Genomic DNA, 11202 nt, shown 5'->3' on the forward strand with positions numbered 1-11202 from the left:
GTCTCCACATACCGGCCGCAATTAAGACAACTAATATATTATTTACTCAGCACTCTGGGGCTTATTTAAAATGAATTTCATTAATTATAGTTGGCAGTTTAACAGAGTATTTTTATAAACAAATAAGTCGACTTGAGCGTAAGTCTCTCTAGAACTGAGAAAAGTTCATGGTATGTGGCAAATATTCTACAAGTATAATGCTTGAAATTCCTGTCTATACTTTATCATATTTCATTTGTCAAATTGGGCGATAAGTAATCGAAATTCGATATCGATTTTAATCGATTTCATGGAAATGGACAGATTATCGATGGCGCAAATTCGGTTTTAAAGTCCCTATGATTCAGACACGTATAAGATTACATAAGATTACTTCTAGCTCATATGGCGAATATAGGCGGACAGACATATAAAATCACTTAATATTTGACATCGATTTTAATCGATTTCATGGATGTGGAAATTTTATAGATTTAGAATATATAAGATTACAAATTGTTGCTCAAATAGAGTAGGTTGATGATTGATGTATTTATGTATTTATGTCTGTTTATCATTATCAAGATTATTATAAGGATATGGTCATACCTTTTGCTTGTTTACTTTTTTAATCAATTTTTTATAAGAATAAATCCATACTTAACTTACTGTTATTAATTTTGTATCTACTATTTTGAGTTTTATATGGATGATATAAGCGTGGACATTGTTCGCATGGGTGTGGCATTTAGCCAGGGTGAGCGGTTATATCGAATTTAAAGTGCTTGTTTGATGAATCGATTCAGTGAATGTCATAAATAAGTATTCTTGAGTCTTTAATGTCTTCTTTTGTGGCGGCGTCTGCTGGGAAGTGTCTTATGGTGGGAATAGAGCTTATAGTGATATGTTCTTGATTGCTTGTTTATTACATCTACGAGTAAGAGCTGAGCTGAGCTGAGGAAGGCAGCCTGTGCCGGCTTCTGCCTAATGCATTTATGGTAATAAAACCAATAAGCCCTTTATTAATGCACATTGAGCAAAATAATTATTTACATATTTGTTTGGCCTAAAATAAATGTTAACTTAAAATATATAAAAAATAATAAAAATAAAACAAAATATTTAAGCATGCACAGTCAACATTTAAAATTTATTTTGCTTTTATCTAAAATAATTTAAGCCTTTATGCGAGGATAGTTTTGAATAAGTCTATATACGTTCAGTAACTGGTATCAAAAACTTTCACTTTGTGGGCAAAACAACAGATTAAATATTATAAAATAAAATATTGATTTTGTATTAAATTTACGCATCTATTTTGCAGCTAATTAGATTATTATACACACATGCATTAGATTTGCAATAGCAACTATTGCCTAACTAGCATTAATTAACCATTTGTGAGCCACATTTGGCAGCCGCAAGGCTGTCAATAGTAATATAATTTGTTTGCATGCAACCACATGCAGCAACCACTCGTAGCAGCTGCTAATGAGATGCAACGAAGGGAATTCGTAGCGCTATATGCGGGTAAGGGATTGAGAGTCTTGAGCCTAGTATTGTGCTGCGTGATGCATCCTTAATGGCTAGCCTTTCACATAAAAGCATGCCAATATCAATTACTTATTTTATTCCACTCACAAACTGTTGCATCTGAGAGCTGAGACGGAACTGCAAAAGCCTCTTGAATACGAGGGCAACTTGCGCGGCCGTTTCATTGTTTGAAGCAACAATTAAGACGCACAAAAGTAGGCAACACAAAAGAGTGCGACCGTCGAGCGCAACAGAAGAAGAGAGAGAAAGCAAGCAGAATACTTAATACACTTACCAAGCATTGGGGAGCACTTTCCTCCTTTGAGATTGAATTGTGAATTGTATATACTTGGAGTTTAATCAGACTAACGACGTCTTTTGTGGCTTCTGTTGATGTTCGGCTTCTGAATCGTTGAGCTCAAGTATTCGTTTGTAATGCCCTTTGCAAGTGTATAAACGCCGCAATGCAACAAGCTGCCCAATAAAAAAACCTTTCGCAACTACAAACATAGACAAAGACGAGCAACAATTTTGCAATCTTAATGCATTTTTTATTCAAGCTGTTAAAAAGCTTGGACAAAGGCTTACGTCGAGCTGCCAGACAACTGGCGGAATTCATTGAAAAAACATTTCTTGATGCTCCTTCGATGAGGTTTTAAAAGTTTTCTTAAAGTACTTTTGAGATAACTTGGCTATAAAGGCGAGTCATAGATTATTTCTATCGATACTGAAAAAATATATATTTTATTCTAATTTTTAATCTAAAAAATATAAGAAAAAGTAAACCAAACTCATGTAAAAAATCCAAAATAGTTTTCAAACATCTTTTATCCTTAATTAACTGTCTGCAGCTGTTTGAATAAACACGACACTCGCTAAGTTTTTGCCAAGTTTTGGGCAAACTAATAATGAGCCCACCAAGCTGAAGTGGCTCAACTTTTGGTTAACTAGGCCACAATCAAAGCGAGTGCATGTTATGCATCCAAAATAGAATCCAAGTAATGCGTATTCAACTTTAAGCTGAAATATAGCATTTTGCGCGCTAATGGACTTTGGGCACTGGCTAATAAGTTGGTCGACGATTGCAGCTGGTCAACGCCCTGGGCTAGGTCTGCCTTCATTAAGTATAACGCAGCGTGCCCGAGGGCAGAGACTCGTTTTAATCTAATGAAGCGCATGGGCATCAAATCAAGTGGAGTGTGTAATTGTTGCCCCTGGCCAATTGTAGGCCATGATACAGACACTTTGCCAAAAAGTCGATATGTCGCCGGCAACAGGACATGTCGAGTCTCTGTTTACTCTGCCACTAAAATAACAAAGCACTCGAACGTGATGTCATGTGCCTCTCCGCCCTATACAATTTCACTGGGGCGAGTATTATTTCGAGCCCAACAATCAAGAGCTGAAGTCGAAAGGCAAAGGCAAAGGCAAAAGCGAAAAGTAAATAAACTAGAAATAAGATTAATGCTGCTCCCTCCGACGCGTATCAGATCTCACACCCGACGCTTTCCAAAAAGGAGCAACCCAAATATTTGCCAGACATTCAAAAAGCAACTTTAGAATGTTGCCGAGCTCAACAAGACACGAAAATAAATAAGTGTATCTGCTGCTTGTAAGTGTTTGCTGCCAGTCAAAAGTTTCACTTTGTCAAAGTACAAATTACGGACGAACTTTATTGACACCTGGCGTCAAAAGACATCCGTAGTCAGCGTGTAATATCTTCAGGTATTTTACTTATTTCAAGTTTAGAATTGTTAAAAAATTAAGCCATGCATATTTAAACTATTTAAACCTTGGCATTTATCAGCTCAAATGTGTTATGCCAGCAAAGCATTGTCTGTATGTAGGCAGCCATAAGACTTGTCCTTTAAAGTTCACGCATTCACAAAACTTTATCAAAACTTAAACGCTCAACATGCTCAACATGTTTATCCAGTGCTAGGCACTTGCAAAAAGTATTTAGACAGGCTATAACAAGCGTAAAATATGTTTGCAATAGACTTCAACATATATGCAGCTTCCACCCTTCAGCAAAATAAATGCTAAGCTATTTATAAAGTTTTAGTTTTACTACATTTTGGTCTTATGCCTTTACTGTTCACTTATTAAAATTTTTACACTTATTAAATTATTAAAATATTTTTTTGGCATAACAATCCCTTTAACTCGTTGATAATTGCTAGCAGCAACTGAAATTTATTCAAAAATTAATTTTCTCGTCACTGTAATTATAGCTCTTTCTTCAGAGATTAAATCTGAGAATCCGGACATTAAAACTGTTCAAGATACAGTTTTTACCCTTCCAAGCGTCGTTTGTTAGTAATTAATCTATTAAGGGGATCCTTCGTGATCTTCCGTATGAAATTTGAGAGTGAGAACTGGGCAAGATATGCCAAGCCCACAAATGAGGAAACAGATCAGCGCGTTTCATATATGAGTCTATATTGCCTATTTCAAGACCTTAGCTTCAATAACTTTTTTGCTTTTAATGCAGTTCAAATAGATATAAACTTCAGGGCATTATTGAGTTTCAAACGATGTGGGTATTGCCGACAGTTGTGATGAGATTGCAATCGATATATACAGATACAGATACAGCATCAGGGCTAAAGCTTCAATTGAGTAGAAATCTATGAGTGCCAAGGTCAGATGAATATTACATAAGACAAATATGCGCTTTCTACTTTGCTAGCCAAGTCGAAGATCGCTTCCAGTAAGTAAATGTTTTACTCAAATCTAAAGCTAAGCGCATGGTGTACCCAAGCTTGGCAATCTGCTCAATCACTTTTTGGCTTATTTGCTTTAAGTTATTTTCACTTGAATTCATGAAAATTTAAGTTTCAAAGAAGCTTTGGACTTGAATGCGTTGCGACATGAACTTCATATTTTATATAATTCAACAAAAATTTCATTTCTTTTTAATTGGCTTCATGCAAATTTCACTGTGTCTTGAATGCAGTTTGCGAATTCTAAGAAAAATATTTTTAAGCTGAATGCATTTGAAGCGCGCATTAAATATTTGCTTCATTTCTATGGAAAATATGACTAGTCGACTATGAATAATTGAGCTAATTTGCCAGTTGAGAGCCTGAGTGGCTTTTTGGCCAACAATTTTAATGAACATCGAGGCCAGGCTTCAGCTGCCTGCACAGTGAGCAGATCCCTTAAGCCCCAACAACTATAGAGACTAGACGCTCATTTTGTGGCAACTACGTGACATCTAAGCTAATTATTTGTAGCAATTGAAGGTATTTTAATTGTAAGCGGGGTAAAAATATGGCCGTGGCCATGGCCAACAAGTGCATGGCAAAGCCATTTAATGACCGTTGACATGGTTTCGTATTATGCAAATTAGGCGGTCAAATGCCAGAGAAAACGCAATTAGTCTCCACACTCACCCACACACACACAGACAGAGTTGGTAGTGTGCGTAGTCTAAGCCCATTCGACAGTTGATAATGGAAGAGAAGTGTGAGTCGATTTATTTGGCAGTTAAAATTGTTTGCACAGCAGCTACGATTGACCATTTTAGGCCACTTTGGTGCTTGACGTAATTGAAGGCAATGTCAATATTTCAGCTAAATGTTGACGGGCTGACAGTTCCAGTCTAGAGCAGCCAAAGAGCCAAAACACAAATATTTACCAACTTCTCAGTCTCTCCCCACCTCTCTCCTTCATTTCACTTAGCTAAATATTAATTTCAGTTTGTGAAATTTGTGAGAAAGTTTTGCCATATAGAACTAAGGTAAAATTTCAGCTGAAACTTTTGCTCAAATTTTATTGAAATTTCCTTTTGATACCTTTTCAATATGAAGACAATTGAGTCTAAGTTGTTGACAAACGCAGCCAATTTAAAACTTATTGGCAGCGAAAGTTTTTAGTTTCTCTGCCCAAAAGTTGATGTGGCAAAATTTTTTGCTCAATTTGCTGTTCGCTTGGCCATTAATTTCGCAGCACGTCCGTTATTGTTTAGCAGCAAAAGTGCCTTGACGTGCGCTATCAAAAAATCGACCCCAATTGATTGCCATCAAATTCAATATATGTATGGGCACTGGCAATAAAACGATCACCACGTGGCCGCGCTCAATTTTATGCACCCTTCATACCCTGTAGTTGGAGAGGGATACCACGCACTTGTATGAATGTAGGCAAGAGAAGAAGTAGGAGAGGAGAGGCAAACTTTTAAAGGCTATAATAGCATTGGACTGACGTCATTCCAGTTTATCTTTCTCATGAGACCTTGAGATAGTGCGAACAATGTCTGTCTTCGTTGAAGATAGAGCGTATATAAAAGATGAATTTAGTATGAACATATTTCAGACAACGCTCGTATATAAATTCTTGTGAATCTCAAGAGAAATTTATGTACTTTTTAAATGCGAATTCCAGCTTAGTTTAAGCAGCTGCAGGCTCATCATAAAAACTTGAGCTTTATTTGAGCCAGCCCATGAACCATATTCATCGTATTCTACACGCATTTAGGCCCACAGTTAATGATATGATTTCGTTGTGAAATATTATTTACAATAAATATACAGACATTTAAATTATATAAAAGTCAAGCGAGATATATATGTGTATATATTAAATAACTTGTTTGCAAAAAGAGCCCATTAATATGGAATTTTCGACCTGGTCGATCTGTTGGATGATCGAAAATTTCTCTATGCTCCAGCTAGAGCAGAGTTAACTTAGTTAACATATTTTAGTTACTTTTTCCTTGTTGCTAAGAAATTTAAATAAAAGAAGCAAAGTTGGCAGATAGCTCATCAATAGCAGATCAGATGTCGAGAACTCCTTAGCAGTATTTCAACTGAAATTGAATTAGCTTTGATAGTCTAAGATCAACTCACACAAGCTCATAGCATCTCTCAAGCTGTTCCATTAAGAAACTGATCCAATTTACTCTTCCAACTCATTTAATCTCTGCCTACAGGATATTGGTTAGTCAACTAAGCTGCACTTGAAACATTTTCACGTGTTTCAAATTGCGTTTTATGGCCATGTCGAGTTGTGTTTGCCCTGCCCCACGCGTCATGCGTCCAACAGTTGGGTCACGTGCGACCAGAGCTTAAAATGTTGAATGAGAGCGACACCAAAACCAAAGCGAAAATCAAAAAAAAAAAATATGAAGATATACGAAAGTCTTGGGCAATCGTCTTAGCTGGAAGTTCAATACGATTTTGCTAACGTTAGCACAATTTGTCGAATTTCTGTGCTGCTTCAACTTTAAATGTTGCCGTCCTTTGAGTGGCATGGACAAATAAATACACACAGCAAAGTTATCTTTACTCGTTTTGTTTGCTCAACACTTGAGCTTCCATTGGTAACAACGAAGCAGCGACAACAATGAAAATCAACTTGAAGTTACATTTGAATAGTTCACTTTGGACAAAGCCCCAAAAATGGAAATGCAGCAGCATTTAAGTGGTTGAAAGCGACAAGGGAGTGCCAGAGCGAGAGACATGATAATTAATCTGTCAAAAACATGGGTCACTTCTCTAGTGGGTCCAACTTCAAAGCATTCTGGCCGTATACAACAATGCGGCCCAGCCAAAAATCTACATTAAATTCTAATTTCCATACCAGTTAGGAGCACAATATCCTGTTTAAGAGCAACCACACCGTAAACAATTTGCCTGTCCTGTCCGGTCCTCGACGGGAAATGAGTTCCGAGTCGAAAAGCCGTCACGCGCCTTAAAGCATGCTACGGTTTTTAAAACTTGCCGCTAGCTTAAACTAATGGCACGCATTAATCAAAGGACGCGTTTCTAGCAGCACAAAAACCTTTTTCACTAGGCCAAAACCTCGCTTTGACGGCCAGCTAATACACATAATATTCTATGCTTAACAATTAACTACAGCGCGACTGAGCTATACTCTGTGAAGCTGGGCATACTGTGATGTATATGACAGAGTATTTTAGAGCTTTTACATTAAAGATTTGGTTATATGTGATATAAATTTTGGGCAATTTAAATTAAATTTTATTATTTATTTTTACATTTTAACCCTTTCTGGCCTATGCAATTCTAGGCACACGTAGCACAGCCATTTTGAGTGTCAAGCACGTTTTTTGTTGAAAAGGCAAAGGATGTTTCTTAGAGGCCACCTTCGAGCCTCATCTAAATAAATCATTATTTTATTTTTGTGAGCGACTTTTCTGCATGGCCAAATTCAATTAGTAGCACAGCCTGAAAGTGTGTTTCACACACACACACACACACTTTCAAGCAGGCGTCAGGAAGGCACTCAACACTTTTGTAAGTTCCCCCGTATATCAGCTTTAATTGAATTTGCGGCATGCCACTCGCTCAAGTGCTTTAAATTGTGCCAAGTGTCTTGAATATGTAGCGCTAAAAAATGAAAAAATTCGCCAACTTTTTGTGCCAATTTGACTAACAAAATAGAAAAAGGCAAGCAAACAGAAGACTTATTAGAGCAGAGCAAATTGGACTTGGTCCTGTTGATTGCCTGCTCAGACGAGCTGAAACAGAAACCGAAACACAGAAACAGAAGCAGCAACAGCAACGGCAAAGGCAACGGCAACTCGTACTCACATTTAGTTAAAGATGGAATTGTGTATTTAAGACGCTTTAACATGCAGAGCGGCGCCAGTGAATGTCTCAAGCGCCTTTGGCTTGGCTCTGGCTGTGGCTGTGGCTGTGACTCTGGCTCTGACTGGTTTTGTTTATGTGTGTAAGTGATATTTATTTGCACTTTGCTGACTGGCGCCAGACTCCGGCACACTCAACGCACACACACGAACACACTCATTCATACACACACACTTGTACGCACGCACAAACAGTTTGACGTGTCGCGTGTTAGCGTCTTTTTTGACTACGTCTACTTTGTTGGCCGAAATGCGGTGGCAACCACAACGTTCAATGTCCAAAAGCGAACTGAAAGCATCCTATAAAATTGAATCACTTTCAGACACTTGACACTGCGGGCACGCGCAGGCGCTTGACCCAGTCGAAGAGCGGCTTCAAGCAGCAAATAAATGAAAGGTGGGAGCTGCCATTGAGCGCCCAATTTGAAGCTAAGCATCTGTAGCAACAGCAATTGGCATGGCCGGAAGAACACGAAGAGTCAACAAGTTCACATTCCCTAACTAATATTGTTCTTTCCTGCAAAGTATACCCTGTAAATAGCATATGCAATAAAATATTATATGCCGGGTATCGTCCAGGCGGTCAGATACGCCCACACTTTTCATGTGTGTGCGCACATTTTCTTTGGCTGTTTAACTGTTTGTTACATTTCTCGTATTTAGCTGTTTGCCTTCTGCCTTCCTGTTCGCATGTCAAGGAAGGAAATCGTATTTATAGCCAGCCCAGGCCAAGCCAAGTAGATTTTTATACCTATCTAGCTTATGAGCTGGGCAATTATGCACAATTAAAGTTTAGCTTGTTTTTGATTCAATTTACCTTTGTCAAGTAAAAATTTCACTCTGCGACAGACAATTTAATTAGTCGTCAAATTCAATTATTCAATTTATAATCAAAGAATCAATTTTTTTATTTGGCAAATTTTACAGTTTCAAAGCTGGAGCACCAAAGATTGGCTCACCTCCTCCATAGATTGACCAAAAAATTTAGATGCATGCCCACTGGGGCGTCTTAGTTCAGCAAACATACAAGTAAGTGTGCTTCGGTCGGGAATGCATGACTCAAAGATACTCTGAAAACTAGACTGAGCTACGATTTCAAGCCTTCTACGCCTTAATTAACAATAATAAGAAGTTGGGATACAATATAAAATATTCTCATACAGCGTATGGTACAAAGAAATTATATTTAAAATGTTCTGAAACATTTGTGGTTAGAGACAAAATGCTTGGCAAACAGACAGGCAGACAGACCGATAGCTAGTTCGAGTCAGCTCATCATCCTAATCAAGCGTATATATACTTTATGGAGTCTGCCACGCCTCCTTCTGCCTGTTACACACATTTTCACAGAGCCATTATACCCTAGTCTTAATGGGTTCAGGGCATAGCAATGTTAGACCTACTCCACAGCTAAAATTGGACATGCTATAACACACCATTGGGCAAAGCCCATAATATCGTCAAGCGTAGGTAGTCAGTTAAGTTCTTACTTTATTTACCTCTTATATTAAAGTGTTGATATATTAAAAAATACATTTTTAGTTGCAATTAAAGCGCATCCAAAAAGACAAATTAAACACAATTGAGCAATATTTTAATATAAAATCAAAATGTATAAAAATGTTTTCTTTTTCAACTATTTTCTTATTTATTGCCTATTAAAGTTATCTCTTATTTATATAAAATAAATAAATGCGAAATAAATATTTCAATTATGTAATCCAACGCCAAAGCGAAAGGAATTATTCCATTGTCAGCTTTGTGCGTAAATTATATATATATATATATATATATATATATATATATATATATATATGTGTGTGTGTGTGTGTGTGTGCATGCGTGTATGTATGCGTATTTCCTTGCTTATTTATTGAGCACTTGAAACACAATACAAATGCAATTAATTTGTTATTGCAGTGGCACAAGGGTCGCATACTCGCTGCCATTCATTTTCATTGCGTATACGACCCGTGTGTGTATGTATGTGTGTGGCACTGAAATGGCAATCGTTTGTGCCTGGCATATAGACGTGTTTTCAATGGCAAATATGCGCTAAAATTATAAAAAAATATGTCATAGCATTGCATGTGAACTGTGGCAGCTGCTCTGACACGATTGCGAGACAGCGTCCCATGTCCCATGTCTCATGTGTCTCATTGTTTACGATATTGTTGCATAAATATCATAAATATAAACTGTTAAGCAATTGCAATTGGTCCTTGATTATGGGTCTGTTCGTGTTTCTGTGTGTGTCTGCTGTATTCCAGTTTGCGTAGCTGACGCGTTCATTAGTTACCATTGAGCCAAAGAGCGAAAAGGTCGCCACGCCTCGTTAATTGCAAGCCAAAATAAAAAAGCAAAAAATCGCTTTTCATGACAGCTGAAGCTTACAAATTGGCCTGCATTGTTTTATTTTCTAACATCGGGCTTAACAAACAGTTGATACCCTAGAAAATTTATGATTGATTAGCACAAAGCGAACAAGAATTTGGTTGTTTTTTTCAAGAGATAGAAAGGGAAAGAGAGTGAAAGAGAGATAGATTCAGAGAGGAAGGAGAGAGAGAGAGGGAGAGAGCGATAAAGAGAGAGACAAAGTGATAGGTTGAGAGAGAAAGAGAGAGACAAATTGATAAAGGGAAAGATATAGAGAGAGATACAGAGAGAGATTGAGATAGAGAGAGGGATACAGAGAAATGGAGAGAGAAAGAGAGAGAGGGAGATAGAGATAGATAAAGAGAGAAAAAGAAAAAGATAGAGAGAGAGGTATAGAAAAAGAGAAAGAGAGAGAGAAACAGAGCGAGATAGATTGAGATAGGGATAAAAAGAGAGAGAGAGAGAGTGATTTTTTAAGTATTTAATTTTCTTGTTTAAATTTGCTATTATATTATTGTTTTAAGTATTATTTACTAAGTATAATATTTATATATCTCTAACTGTTTAGTCTTACTGAGTATTTCCGACTCATGCACACGCTAAAGCTATTTCGTCGTTGTTTTGCATTTTCTGCTGTTGTTGGCTAAGCGCACTTTAAACACGACAATCATCTATCGTTGCGTGAATGCTCACCACAG

General features: G+C 37.2%; 1 protein-coding gene across 1 annotated transcript in view; it reads right to left on the bottom strand.

Annotated features, from left to right (window-relative positions):
• Positions 1-8398, bottom strand: part of LOC111605593 (serine/threonine-protein kinase 32A) — a 32421-nt gene extending 24023 nt beyond the window's left edge. Inside the window, exon 1 of the mRNA XM_023324200.2 lies at positions 8073-8398. The gene's annotated coding sequence lies outside the window, so the exon portion shown is untranslated. The remainder of the gene's footprint in view (positions 1-8072) is intronic.
• Positions 8399-11202: the final 2804 nt, after the last annotated feature.

This window comes from Drosophila hydei, unplaced genomic scaffold (genome assembly GCF_003285905.1).
Source record: "Drosophila hydei strain 15085-1641.00,03,60 unplaced genomic scaffold, DhydRS2 tig00000290-arrow-arrow-pilon, whole genome shotgun sequence".
NCBI lineage: Eukaryota > Metazoa > Arthropoda > Insecta > Diptera > Drosophilidae > Drosophila > Drosophila hydei.